Genomic DNA, 13143 nt, shown 5'->3' on the forward strand with positions numbered 1-13143 from the left:
AAGCGTCTGCCTTCAGCTCAGGTCACGATCCCAGGGTCCTGGGATCGAGCCCCACATCGGGCTCCTGGCTCAGCGAGGAGCCTGCTTCTCCCTCTCCCTCTGCCTCTCTCCCTGCTCATGCTTTCTCTCTCTCTCTCTCTGTATCTCTGTGTCTCAAATGAATAAATAAAATCTTTAAAAAAAAAAAAAAAGAAACACTTAAGGATTACTATAAATAATGATGATGATGATATTATATAATTTGCAAAGTATTTTCACATTTACGATTTCACTGACTGGATATCACAACAACCCAGTGAATTAATTCACAACCCAGAGATTCATACATTTGAAATGAGATAGAAAAAGGATATCTGGTGGGGCGCCTAGGTGGCTCAGTTGGTTAAGTGACCAACTCTTGGTTTCAGCTCAGGTCATAATCTCAGGATGGTGAGACTGAACCCTGCGTCAGGCTCAGGGTTCCGCCGGGTGTCTGCTTCAGAATTCTCTTTTTCTCCCTCTGTCCCTCCCCCCTCCCACTTGCGCGAGCACCTACGCTTTCCCTCGTTCTCTCCCGCTCTCAAATAAATAAATAAATAAATCCTTAGAGAAAAGAAAAGAAAAAGGGTATCTGGTCTAAACTCCACATTGTAAAAAAGAAGAAAACTGGGTATGGTTAGATTCCACATATTTTTGAATGCAAAGCTAAGAAACTTGAATTTCAGCCTGTAAACACTGGGAACTTACTACAAGTTTTGCTACATATTTTTTTTTAACAGTGACTTAACAATAAAAAACTACTTGAATTAGAATACTGGCCAACATAATTCAAGGCAAATGGAACACTCAACATTCATTTATTCATTTATTCATTCATTCCACAAATATTTACTAAATAAGTACTCTATGCAAGTCACTATTGCAGATGTTTGCAATACAGTAGTGAACAATACAGAGCAGACCCTGCCCTCATGGAGCTTGAAATCAGAAAGATTCAAAAAAAAAAAAAATTCCAGTAAAATAAAATATTTCAAATAAAATCAGATGGGCACAGCAGGTTTCCAAATGTGATAAAATAGTAACAACAGCTAAAACATACAGCACTTGTGTGCTAACCACTGATCTAGCTGCTTTATTTACATTAATTTATTTAATCCTCACAAGAACCTTTTTTGGTCCTTCACTAGAAACCTCATTTTACCAACAAGGACACTAATAGAGAAATTAGACCCCTAGCCAGTAAGTGCCAGAACTGAAACTCAAACCCAAACAGTCACGCTCCAAAATTCCCGTAGTTAGCCACTATGGTATAGCCTTAGCAGTAACAAATAGCTTCAATTTGTGCTTCTGGAGCACTTCCATACATCGGATATACGCTAAGTATTTTTACATACATTATCACATTTAATCCTAACAGTATTAAAAGATATTAAAAGGGACGCCTGGGTGGCTCAGTCGTTAAGCGTCTGCCTTCGGCTCAGGTCATGATCCCGGGGTCCTGGGATCAAGCCCCCCATCTGGGTCCCTGCTCAACGGGAAGCCTGCTTCTCCCTCTGCCTGCTGCTCTGCCTATCTGTGCTCTCTCTCTCTCTCTCTCTGACAAATAAATAAATAAAATCTTTAAAAAAAAAAAAAAAGAAGAAGATAATAGTCCCAGAGGGGCACCTGGCTGGCTCAGTCGGGGGAACATGTGACTCAATCTCAGGGTTGTGAGCCCCAAGATGGGTGTAGAAATTACTTTAAAAAATAAAATCTTTGGGGCACCTGGGTGGCTCAGTCGTTAAGCGTCTGCCCCTGGCTCAGGCCATGATCTTGGGGTCCTGGAATTGAGCCCCAAGTAGGGCTCCCTGCTCAGCAGTCTGCTTCTCCCTCTCCCCCTACTCCTCCCCCAGCTTGTGTGTGCACTCTCTGTCTCAAATAAATAAATAAATAAATAAATAAAATCTTAAAAAAGAAAAGAAAATAGACCCAGAGTCATCATAAACCTTGTCCCTGGTCACCAGCTAAAAAGAATCAAAGCAAGGTTTTTCTAACCCTTCCCAAAGACTTATGTTTACAAGACAATTGTTTATAAGCTTCACTGAATGCATCCAAAGTAAAAAAATAAATAAACTGGGAAAACCAACAATGTGATGAACAGATCTATCTATTCATGAAGTTTGTAAAAAGAAGTGAATTTAGCAAGGCTAAGACTAAACAGTGTTCCATGTGCAGAGTGAAGATGTGTTAATACTATTTTCTGCAATGGATGTCCCAACACCAATCCTTTCCAGGATCTCATCATTTTTACTAAGAGCCCTTATTTCACTATCCAAGCCAACCAACTACAAAAAGCTAAATACAGAGCAAACTCTGGCATGTTAATCACTAATTCTATTAAAGTCTGTATATTTGCTAGTTCATCCACTAAAAAATTTTCCCCTCAAATCTCCAGAGCCTAATTATAATTGCTAATTTTTCTACATTACTAGAGATTAAATGAAAAACCTGACTATTAACAGCAGAGTCATCCTTAGAGTACAAAAAACTGGACCATTTTCCCTAGCCCCAGACTTCCCAAGAACTAGAAAGGTAGGTCTTGCAAAGAATCAGCACCAGGACAAAAAATTAAACTGGCGGAGTGCCTGGCTGGCTCAGTCAATAGAGCACGTGACTCTTGATCTTGGGGTAAAGAGTTCAAGCCCCAAGTTGGGTGTAGGGATTACTTAAATCAATTAATTAAAAAGCTTTAAAAACATTCAATTGGCAAATACAGTCAGTATCAACACAAAAATCTCCTCTCAAAGCCCTTTTTCATTATGACTAAAACAGTGTACCATTTGTCTTCTAACTTCTAAGGTCTTCTGCACCAACCAGTGAATTTTAAAGTTTAATTGACCACTTTAGCAGAATAAATTACAAAGGGAGAGAATAAAACAGTAAGAATTAGAGATGCGATTTAGGAATGGGCTTAACATACCATTTAATAAAAGAGGATTCATTCATTCAACAAATATTTATTCAGCATCTACTAAGGCTGGAAATACAATGGTTAGCATTCTTCCAAATCCTAATATATCCTATTTTTATCCTGGCTAGAAGCTGGACAGATCACCCTTCAGGACCCCCATCTATAAAATGGAGCTAATAATTATTCTCATAGAAATGTAATGGATTAAATGTGACAAACCGACCTTTAAAATGTTCTGTACTCAAACAAAACACACTTTAAAGACCGAAAGGTTTTCAGAATGGCACGTTTAAAAAGAAAAAAAAAAAAAAAGCAGCAGCAGCCTAGAAAAATAAAAATATATATAGTAAGCTACTGTTTATTCCTGAACAGGAAGCAGGCTTAAACATCTCTGTATCTCTCAAGGTATTTGGCCTACTGCCCTTCATTTAACAAGGGTTCAGTAAATACATGCCATCTTTTTTTCTTCTCTCCCTCTCAGGTATGGAATACTGCAGTTATTTTAATAATCTGGCAAAGGAAAAAGAATGCACAGAAGGAACTAATATTTACTGGTGCATGTTATATATCAAGTTACTGTGTTGGGCACTTCATCTCTGTTATTTCAATTAATTTTCACAGCTACCCTGTGAGGTATTATTAATAATCACAAAACTAGGAGTGGATTTTGATTTTCCAAGAATCAGGTCATAATAAATCTAAACTGAAAGAATGAGCAATGGCTCTTAATTTGGCAGCATTTGCTTATTTCATGTTAAAAGAAAGAACTGAGGGGCGCCTGGGTGGCTCAGTCAGTTAAGCCTTCGGCTCTGGTCATGATCCCAGGGTCCTAGGATGGAGCCCCACACTGGGCTCCCTGCTCAGTGGGGAGCCTGCTTCTCCCTCTCCCTCTGCAGCTCCCACTGCTTGTGCTTTCTCTCTTTCTCTGTCAAATAAATAAATAAAATCTTAAAAAAAAAAAAAGAACCTGAGGAACCCCAAAAAAGGAGTATTAAAAAAAAAAAAAAAAAGGCTTTAACATGAAAAGAAAATGTACCAAAAAAAATACAAATGTCCAATAAGTAAATTTGGTAAATATTCAATCTTAGAGGTAATTTTTTTTTTTTTAAATCCAATGAACAATAAAGAGAAACTGTTTGACCACATTGGTCAAAATAGTAAACATTTTTAACTGGCAAGCTTTCCTTTAGGGAAATTAGCAATGTCTCCTTCACACCCTTCACAGGTATGGCACAATCTCATCAGGGTCATCTATCCTTACCCCCAGTGATTCTCAAGGGAAATGTAAGACTAGTATCCTAAGAACATGATCAAAGACATATGGAAGGATTCCCTTTAAAAGGCATTCTTTGCAATAAATAAGTATATAAATGAATAGACATTTTTTGCCATGATGTTTACAACAGAGGGAAAAAAGGAGAACCTACATGAGGTACAGAGCACTGAAGTTCTACTTCTAAATGACCAAATACGTGTTTACCTTTCCTTCTAAAACCCACTGAAATAAGCAAAAGAATTATAAAAAGGGGCTCCTGGGTGGCTCAGTCAGTTGGGCATCTTACTCTTGATCTCAGCTCAGGTCTTTATTTCAGGGTCGTGAGTTCTGGCCCTGCACTGGGCTCCACGCTGGGTGTGGAGCCTACTTTAAAAAAAGAAAAAGAAAAGAAATAAAATAAAATAAAAATTTTTTAAAAACCAGAGCAGCCCTGGGATTGTAGGAAGTGTCCCCAGCAGGCAGATCAGTGAAGAATTCCAAGGAACCACGAAGCAGATTAAGACTGGATGGGTGGCAGGGACGCCTAGCTGGCTCAGTTGTAGAGCATGCAACTCAATCTCAGGGTAATGAGTTCAAGCCCCACAAAGGGCATGGAGCCTACTTTAAAAAAAAAAAAAAAAAAAAAAGATTATGGGTGGCAAAACTTAGTAGAGCTGAAATACCCACAACTTCATGTAGGCCAATAAAAGATAGCTCCCTCAAAAAATACATTTTTTTCCAGAAGAACCCCTGAAAGATAATATAACTACTACAGGTATTAGGGACTAAAAAAAGAAATGGTTTAATAGTAACCACATAATTGAAAAGCTGTAAAAACCTTTACCTGTGCCCACTCCCTGCCCTCTTTCTGCCAGACTAATGCCAACGTTTTTACCCAGTCCTGGCTCTCCAAAATCATAGTTCAGATAAGGAATACTCAATAACATTGAGGCCACAGAAATGGGAAAAGATGCCAATTAACTGTAGCTTCCATGAGGAAGAGGGAGTCCCACCACCTAAAGAGGTAGCAACTCTATAGAGAAACACTGCCTTCCAGGCAAAAGAGAGAGCATAAGCAAAGAGAGCAAATTTGGGATGTCTGGGTGGCTCAGTCAGTTAAGCATCTGCCTTCGGCTCAGGTCATGATCCTGGGGTCCTGGGATCGAGCCCTGTGTTGAGCTCCTTGCCCAGCACGGAGTCTGCTTCTCCCTCTAACCACCCCCCAACCCTGGCTTATGCTCTCTTGCACGTGCTCTCTCTCTCTCAAAAATAAGTAAATAAAATCTTAAAAAAAAAAAAAAAGACATCATATTTGAAACAATTTTATGGGGAATTCTACGTATCCAAGCATAGTGTTTCAGGCTGACAGGGAAAGGATATGAGGCTGGAGAGGTAGATAGGTAGAGAACATACCAAAGAGAGCCTGACAGGCCATATAAATGAATTCAGTCTTTATCCTTTCTCTTTTCTCCTGTCAACAAGAGAGCACAATTGCAGGCTTTCAGGCACATCAGTGATATGATCAAATTCACATTTTATATCATACTAGCAACTATAAATAATGTATCTGGAGTTCAACAAGACCCAGTTATCTACCTTAGGAGCCTGAATGGATGGTGGAACCAATAGATTTTTTTTCTTCAACTAAGGAGGACAAAGTATGAGGAAAGGATGCTGTACTTCATATGAGACATGCTCAGTATAAGGTACCTGTAAGAATACTCAGGTGTAGATTTCCAGAAGGTTATTAAGAATGAGTCTGGGGGCTGGGGCACCTGGGTGGCTCGGTTGGTTAAGCGTCTGCCTTCGGCTCAGGTCATGACCCCAGAGTCCTGGGATCGAGCCCCGCACTGGGCTCCCTGCTCAGCAGGGAGTCTGCTTCTCCCTCTCCCTCTGCCTCTGCCTGCCGCTCCCCCTGCTTGTACTCTCTCTCTCTCTGACAAATAAATAAATAAAATATTAAAAAAAAAGAATGAGTCTGGGGGGAAAAATGAGTCTGAAGCTTGTAGGGAAAAGTGGGGAAGAATTAGAAATTTAGAAAAACATCTACATACAAGTAGAACTGAAACTCTGGGTGTAATTGAGACAATGACCTATGATAACACTTGGCTAAGAAGTCAAGCCCAGGTAACAGCAGTGTGTAAGGAGTAAGTGGACTGGGACAAGCCAACAGAGGTTGCAGATAAAGAAATGTGAGAGGAGGACATGGAGAACAAAGATGCCAAGGGAACACACTGCTTCAAGGAGATAGTGATTAACGGTGTCAGGTGCAACAGAAATGTCAAGTAAAATTAGAACTGAATGAATCTACCAACTGCAGCACACAAGAGGTCACAGGTGATCTCAGCAAAAACAGTTTAAATAGCACTGAGAGTGGGAGGTCAGAGAGCAAGAGCTGAAGTGAATGAGAAAAGGACAAACTACATATAGACCACTCTCTCAGAAGTTTGGAGAATGTTAGGTAGTTAGGAGAGGAGTGGACAAGTGGTTTAGAGAAAATTTTCTAGGACAAGAATCTTAGGAATAAGATCAGAGAAAAACAAACTCAAAAGGCGAGGCTAAGGATATAATAAGGTTACTCAACTTCAGCACAACCAACATTTTAGAACAGGTAAATTCTTTGCTGTGGGGGGCTGTGCTGTGCACTCTAAGATGTTAAGCAGCATCCTTGGTCTCCATCCACCATATGCTAGGAGCACACATACCATCACCCCAAGTTGTGACAACCAAAAATGTCTTCAGAGATTGCAAAATGTCCCCTGGGGGCAGAACTGCCCCTGGTTGAAAGCCACTGGCATACAGGACAAGGAGGAAGAAGGAATAACTGATGGAAAAACACTGCTAAAGAAGCATCACTGAAGCTGAGGGCACCAGGCAAGGGACTGTCCTGGAACAGCAGAAGCACCTCATCTTCTGAGACAGGAGAAAAACAACAGCTCTGGAGAGAAAGGGACTGATAAATTTGTAGATGGAGCCAGAAGCTGCAGAAAATCCACCAAAAGGCCCTCAATATTCTCAGTGGAGCGGAGGCAAGGTTGTGTGCTAAGTACGAGAGGAGATGATTTGGCAGCAGGTCTGAGAACAGTGGCCTGACTTTATAACAATTAATAGGGCCTGGTAGCTGGCAGCTCACAACCAGAGAAGACCAAATGAGGTTGGAAACCGCCAGACTCCCTTCTCTCACTGAGAATGTTAAAATGCACCCCCCCACATAAATCACCTTCTACATACTGATTACAATCCCAAAGAGCTCACAAGTCTATGTGAATTTCAACTGCATCATGGAAAGAACAGACTCCTAAGGGTTACCTGGGAAACTAACCCATTTTTTAAAATAACATACATAGTTCCTATCAGATAATATGAACTGTGTTCTACACAACCCATGCCTAAATGAACTTTCAGTGAATAATCTGTTCAAATTAGAGGATGCCTATGGTTGCAACTACTTCCTAGTTCTTAACTGGATGAAATACCTCCTGACCAACAGTCAGGAAGAACAGAATAGAAAGGAGTGGCTGCAAAGACAAGGGCTTATTAAATGAGATTCTTCCTTGTCACAGGACAAAGACCTTCCTCTTCCTTGTCACAAGACAAAGACCTGCCTGCTCACTCCTGCTGTCTAAACCAACAGCTGCAAACTCAAATGATTATGGGACCAGGAAAGCAGAGATGTTCCTCAAGTCCGTGTATGGGAAAGAAGCTGGAAGTGAACCACCAGCATAAAGCCAAGAAGAGATACAAAGGGCTATCCTTGGATGAATAAGAAAAAAGAAAACTTATACACATAAGCCCAGGGCTGTGTGTTGAAGGAATGACCAAACAAAATGGAAAACCCAAGGCTTTGCTCTACCATAGATATGGAGTCAAATTCACACCACTCCCCGGTTACCAGAAATCCATTTAAGAATAGATTGAAAACTGGGAGCCTGGGTGGTTCAGTCGTTAAGCATCTGCCTTCAGCTCAGGTCATGATCCCAGGGTCCTGGGATTGAGCCCCGCATTGGGCTCCCTGCTCAGCGGGAAGCCTGCTTCTCCCTCTCCCACTCCCCCTCCTTGTGTTCCCTCTCTCACTGTGTCTCTCTCTGTCAAATAAATAAAAAAAATATTAAAAAAAAAAAAAAAAGAATAGATTGAAAACTGCCAGCAAGAGTGAATCCAGAGTCCCATTAGAGAAAAATGCAAAACCATTCAAAGAAGCATCCCACAAGGCAGGCACAAGCAAATAATTCCCAAACTGTCACATATTGCAAACCCTGACAAGCAAAATTTGGAGCAAGGAGGGAAGGCACACAAATCAGAGATTTCACTCCTTAAGAACTACAATAATCCAAAGGAGACAAACATGTTTTTAAATGTTCAAAGAAATGAAAAGAAAATGCCCTTATGAAAATCCAAAAGTAGATTTGTACACAGGAATTTTTACACTGGGCACCTGGGTGGCCCAGTTGGTTAAGCATCTGCCTTCGGCTCAGGTCATGATCCCAGGACCCTGGGATCGAGTCCTGCATCAGGCTCCCTGCTCATTGAGGAGTCTGCTTCTCCCTCTACCCTTCCCCCCTGCTCGTGATCGATCTCTCTATCTCTATCTCAAATAAATAAATCTTTAAAAATTTTTTTTTTTTTACATTTAGGGGTGCCTGGGTGGCTCAGTCAGTTAAGAGTCTGCCTTTGACTCAGGTCATGATCCCAGGGTCCTGGGATTGGCTCCCTGCTCAGCCTGCTTCTCTCTCTCCCTCTGCCTCTCCCCCAGCTTGTGCTCACTCTCTCTCTTAAATAAATAAAAACTTTTTAAAAAAAAGAAAAAGAAATTTTTACATTTAAAAAAAATAGCCAAGTGTTTTTAGTTAAAATTCTCAATAAATGGTTTAACCAAATGACTAGACACAGGTAAAAAGAAATTAGTCAATCGTAAGATGAGTGTCAGGAAATCTCCCAGAAGTAAAAACGGAAAATATTAAAGAAAATTTAAGCAACAGGGAGGATACAATGAAAAGATACAACACATATCTTAATAGTTCCAGAAATGGAAAATGGAGGAGAAGCAATTTTTTTTTTAAAGATTTTATTTATTTATTTGACAGAGAGAGACACAACAAGAGAGGGAACACAAGCAGGGGGAGTGGGAGAGGGAGAAGCAGGCTTCCCACCGAGCAGGGAGCCCGATGCAGGGCTCGATCCCAGGACCCTGGGATCATGACCTGAGCTGAAGGCAGATGCTTAACAACTGAGCCACCCAGGCGCCCCACAGGAGAAGCAATTTAAAAAGATAATGGCTAGGATTTTTTTTTAACAACTGTAGGCATCATGAGTCTTCAGACTGATAGAATACACCAAATAAAAGCAAAACAAAAACAAATCTACATGTAGATACCACAAAGAAACTGCAGATCAAAAACAAAGAGAAAAATCTTAAAGGTAGCCCAAGGGAAAAGATAATTACCTACATATAAAGAAATTACACCTGAACTGACTAAAGACTTCTCATTAACAAAACTTTTTTTTCATTAACAAGATTTGTCAAAACACAGGGAATAACATTATGAAAGTGCTGAGGGAAAATAATTGTCAATGTAAATTCTATACCCAGCTGAACAATCATTCAAGAGAAAACGTGAAGTAAAGACACTTTCAGAAATACCAAGATCAAGTTTATTACTAACAGGCCTTTGGTGAAAGAACTACTTAAGAACATTATAAAAAAGGAAACTGAACCCAAAATGAAGAAATGGGGTGAATGAAGAATGGTGAGCTAAGAAATTTGGAAAACATGCTGGTGACTAAACATTCACTATTTGTATAGGCTTAAGGTGACTTAAACAAGACAAAACTAAAGCATAAATAACTAACATGAAAGAGGGGATGAGAGTTAAAAGGTAAACCATTCTAAAAATTTTGCCTTATGCAGGATGTTAGAGCTATTAAGTTTAGACTTAGTTAAATGTGCATGTTAAAATTTTAAGGGTAACCAAACTTCTGTCTTCCACCCTGGAATAAGAAAGCTGAAAGGAACAAAGCTGCCCACTCTTACAATGAAAAAGAGCTGGACTGATTTCAAATTCATGACTTTCTTTAAACCCATCATAGAACAACCAAGTGGCTCAAAGTCTTAGGAGACAGGGCCTGGAAGGAGACAGGAGACAACCCTGTGCTCACCTGGGGTAGACTGCAACTGGACACTGGTAAAACAAGTGCAGCAAGAATAATTGGCAAGCTGATAAAAGCCCGACGTGGCTTTGCTGAAGGGACAGTATGAAACCACTGGGGAGGTCACAGAAATTGGGTAGACCCCAACCTTCTGCAGGATCTTCTTCCACCAACCCCACCAGGCACTCACAGAGAGGAAAGAGCCCTGAGGATGCCCATTGTGATGCAGACCGGGATGGGGGGGCGGAAAGGGAACTGCAGCTGTGCCTCAGAAGCAAGAGAAGTCAGATCCTTCTCTCCCTATCTCAGCTAAGGGAGAAAAGTCTTTTCAAGGCCAGTAAGTGCTTCTACCCTTAAAGCACTGGTAAAAACTAGCTGCAGCTGGGGGAAGGGATGGGCACCCTCCTCCTAGTAGAGGGGCAGGATTACACACTGAGCCCACCACAAAAGCCAGAGGTGGGGCAAGGCTTTGGGACACTGATGAAGGCTTAAATCCAAGGATGAACCAGAACAAAAGACTCCCCACTATCACTCTCCACCTCCAAGCTAACCAGCTTCTAGTAACCAACTTCAAGTAAATAGCAGAATACTACTGGCAGAGGAACAGGAAAAACAAGATCATATAAGCAGACCCTCTCTAAGCCACAGTTCAAAAGAAACACCTAAAACTCAAAATAAACCAAATCCCGGGGCACCTGTGCAACTCAGTCCGTTGGGCATCTGACTCTTGGTTTTAGCTCAGGTCATGATCTCGGGGTCATGGGACTGAGCCCTGTGTTAGGCTTGGTGCTTAGCTGAAAGTCTGCTTCTCTCCCTCTGCACCCCCCCTTACACAAGTGCACATGCACACACTTTCTCTCTCTCTCTAAAATAAATCTTTTTAAAATATAAATTAAAAATATTTTAAAAAATAATAAAATTTTTAAAAATAAAATAAATAAACTAATTCCCACCCCAATCACAAACTATGAGAATTTGAAGCCTGAGATACACTGAGGGTAACCACAGCAACAATCAAACTCAAACCCAGCCCAACTCCTGACTAACTCAAATCCTTGCCCAAAGGCCTAGCACAAGGAAAAATGTGCCCATTTACAGACATAAAAATTATGTACCTCAGTCTCTACTATTCTACAAAATAAGTCAGCCTTGCAACAAGGAAAAAAAATCACAAGACCTAAGAAAAGGCAAAGAAAAAACAACACTCAGAAAAGACAAAGAATGTATCAAAACTAGACACAGACTCAGATTCTGGAAATAGCTACAATGAAATTTAAAATATTATGAGTAACATGTTTAGAGCTCTAACCTAAAAGGAGAATAACATAAAATCAAGGGTAATTCGGCAGAGAGATGGAAACTATAAGAATAAAATGAGGGGCATCTGGCTGGCTCAGTCAGTAGAGCATACAGTTTTCAATCTCGAGGTCCTGAGTTCAAGTCCCATGCTGGGCATAGAACCTACTTTAAAAAATAAATAAATAAAAGTGTTAAAATTAAAAACACAGTTAAGAGAAATGAAGAGTTCCTTCAATAGGCTCTTCACTAGACTCAACTCAGCCAAGCAAAGAATCCATAAACTTGAAAATTAGTCAACAGGTATTACCCCAACCAAAACACTGTGAGAAAACACAGTGAAAAACCAAACAAAAACATTCAAGAGCTATGGGAAAATATCAAAGGTTCTAACATACTGGTAAATGGAATCACAGAAATAGGAGAATAGGACAAAAGAAATAATTGAAGAGATAATACCTGAAAATATTCCAAAATTAATAAGACATCTAACCACAAATCCCAAATGATCACAAAATAGGAAGACGAACACCCTTCACCCCATAAAATTTATTGCCACTACTAGGCACCAACATCACTTGAGACTGAATTCCATAAGCTCTGCCATTGCCACTCTTTAAAAAAAAAAAAAAAATCAAGGGGGGCCTGGCTAGTTGAGTCAGAAGCGCATGCACCTCTTGATCTCAGGGTCATGAGGGGTTTTTTTGGGTTTTTTTTAAGATTTTATTTATTTATTTGACATACAGAGAGAGAGAGGAATCACAAGTAGGCAGAGTGGCAGGGAGCAGCAGAGGGAGAAGCAGGCTCCCCGCTGAGCAAGGAGCCTGATGTGGGACTCGATCCCAGGACCCTGGGATCATGACCTGAGCCGAAGGCAGATGCTTAACGACTGAGCCACCCAGGCGCCCAGGGTCATGAGTTTGAGCCCCATGTTAGGTGTAGAGATTACTCAAATAAAACTTAAAAAAAAAAAAATCAAAACACCTCTGTCACTATGACCACGAGGTCATCAATTCAACTACACATGATGGCCACCTCACAATGCTCTCCTTTATATACTATAAGTTTCTCTGAGTAAATCACTGTTCAAACCTAGGTCACAAGCCTATGTCCTAGCTGTAAAAGAGATCAGGGATGTGAGTTTTCTGGGCAAGTGGGACCCATAATATGAGAAACTACCAAAATGTAGAGAAGATATTTAAAAGTCTAGGACAGCATGCTTAAAAACAGGGGGCACCTGGGTGGCTCAGTCAGTTAATTATCAGAGTCAATTTCAGCTCAGGTCCTGATCTCAGGGTTGTGAGATCCAGCCCTGCATTGCACTCCACGCTCAGTGTGGAGTCTGCTTGAGATTCCCTCTCCCTTTGCCCCTCCCCCAACACACACACACACATACATGCACTCTCTCTAATAAAAATCTTTAATAAATAAATAAGAACAAAAACAGGGGCACCTGGCTGGCTCGGTCGGAAGAGCATGTGACTTGATCTCAGGGTTGTGAGTGCAAGCCCCACAC

Source organism: Neomonachus schauinslandi, chromosome X (genome assembly GCF_002201575.2).
Source record: "Neomonachus schauinslandi chromosome X, ASM220157v2, whole genome shotgun sequence".
NCBI classification, from domain to species: domain Eukaryota; kingdom Metazoa; phylum Chordata; class Mammalia; order Carnivora; family Phocidae; genus Neomonachus; species Neomonachus schauinslandi.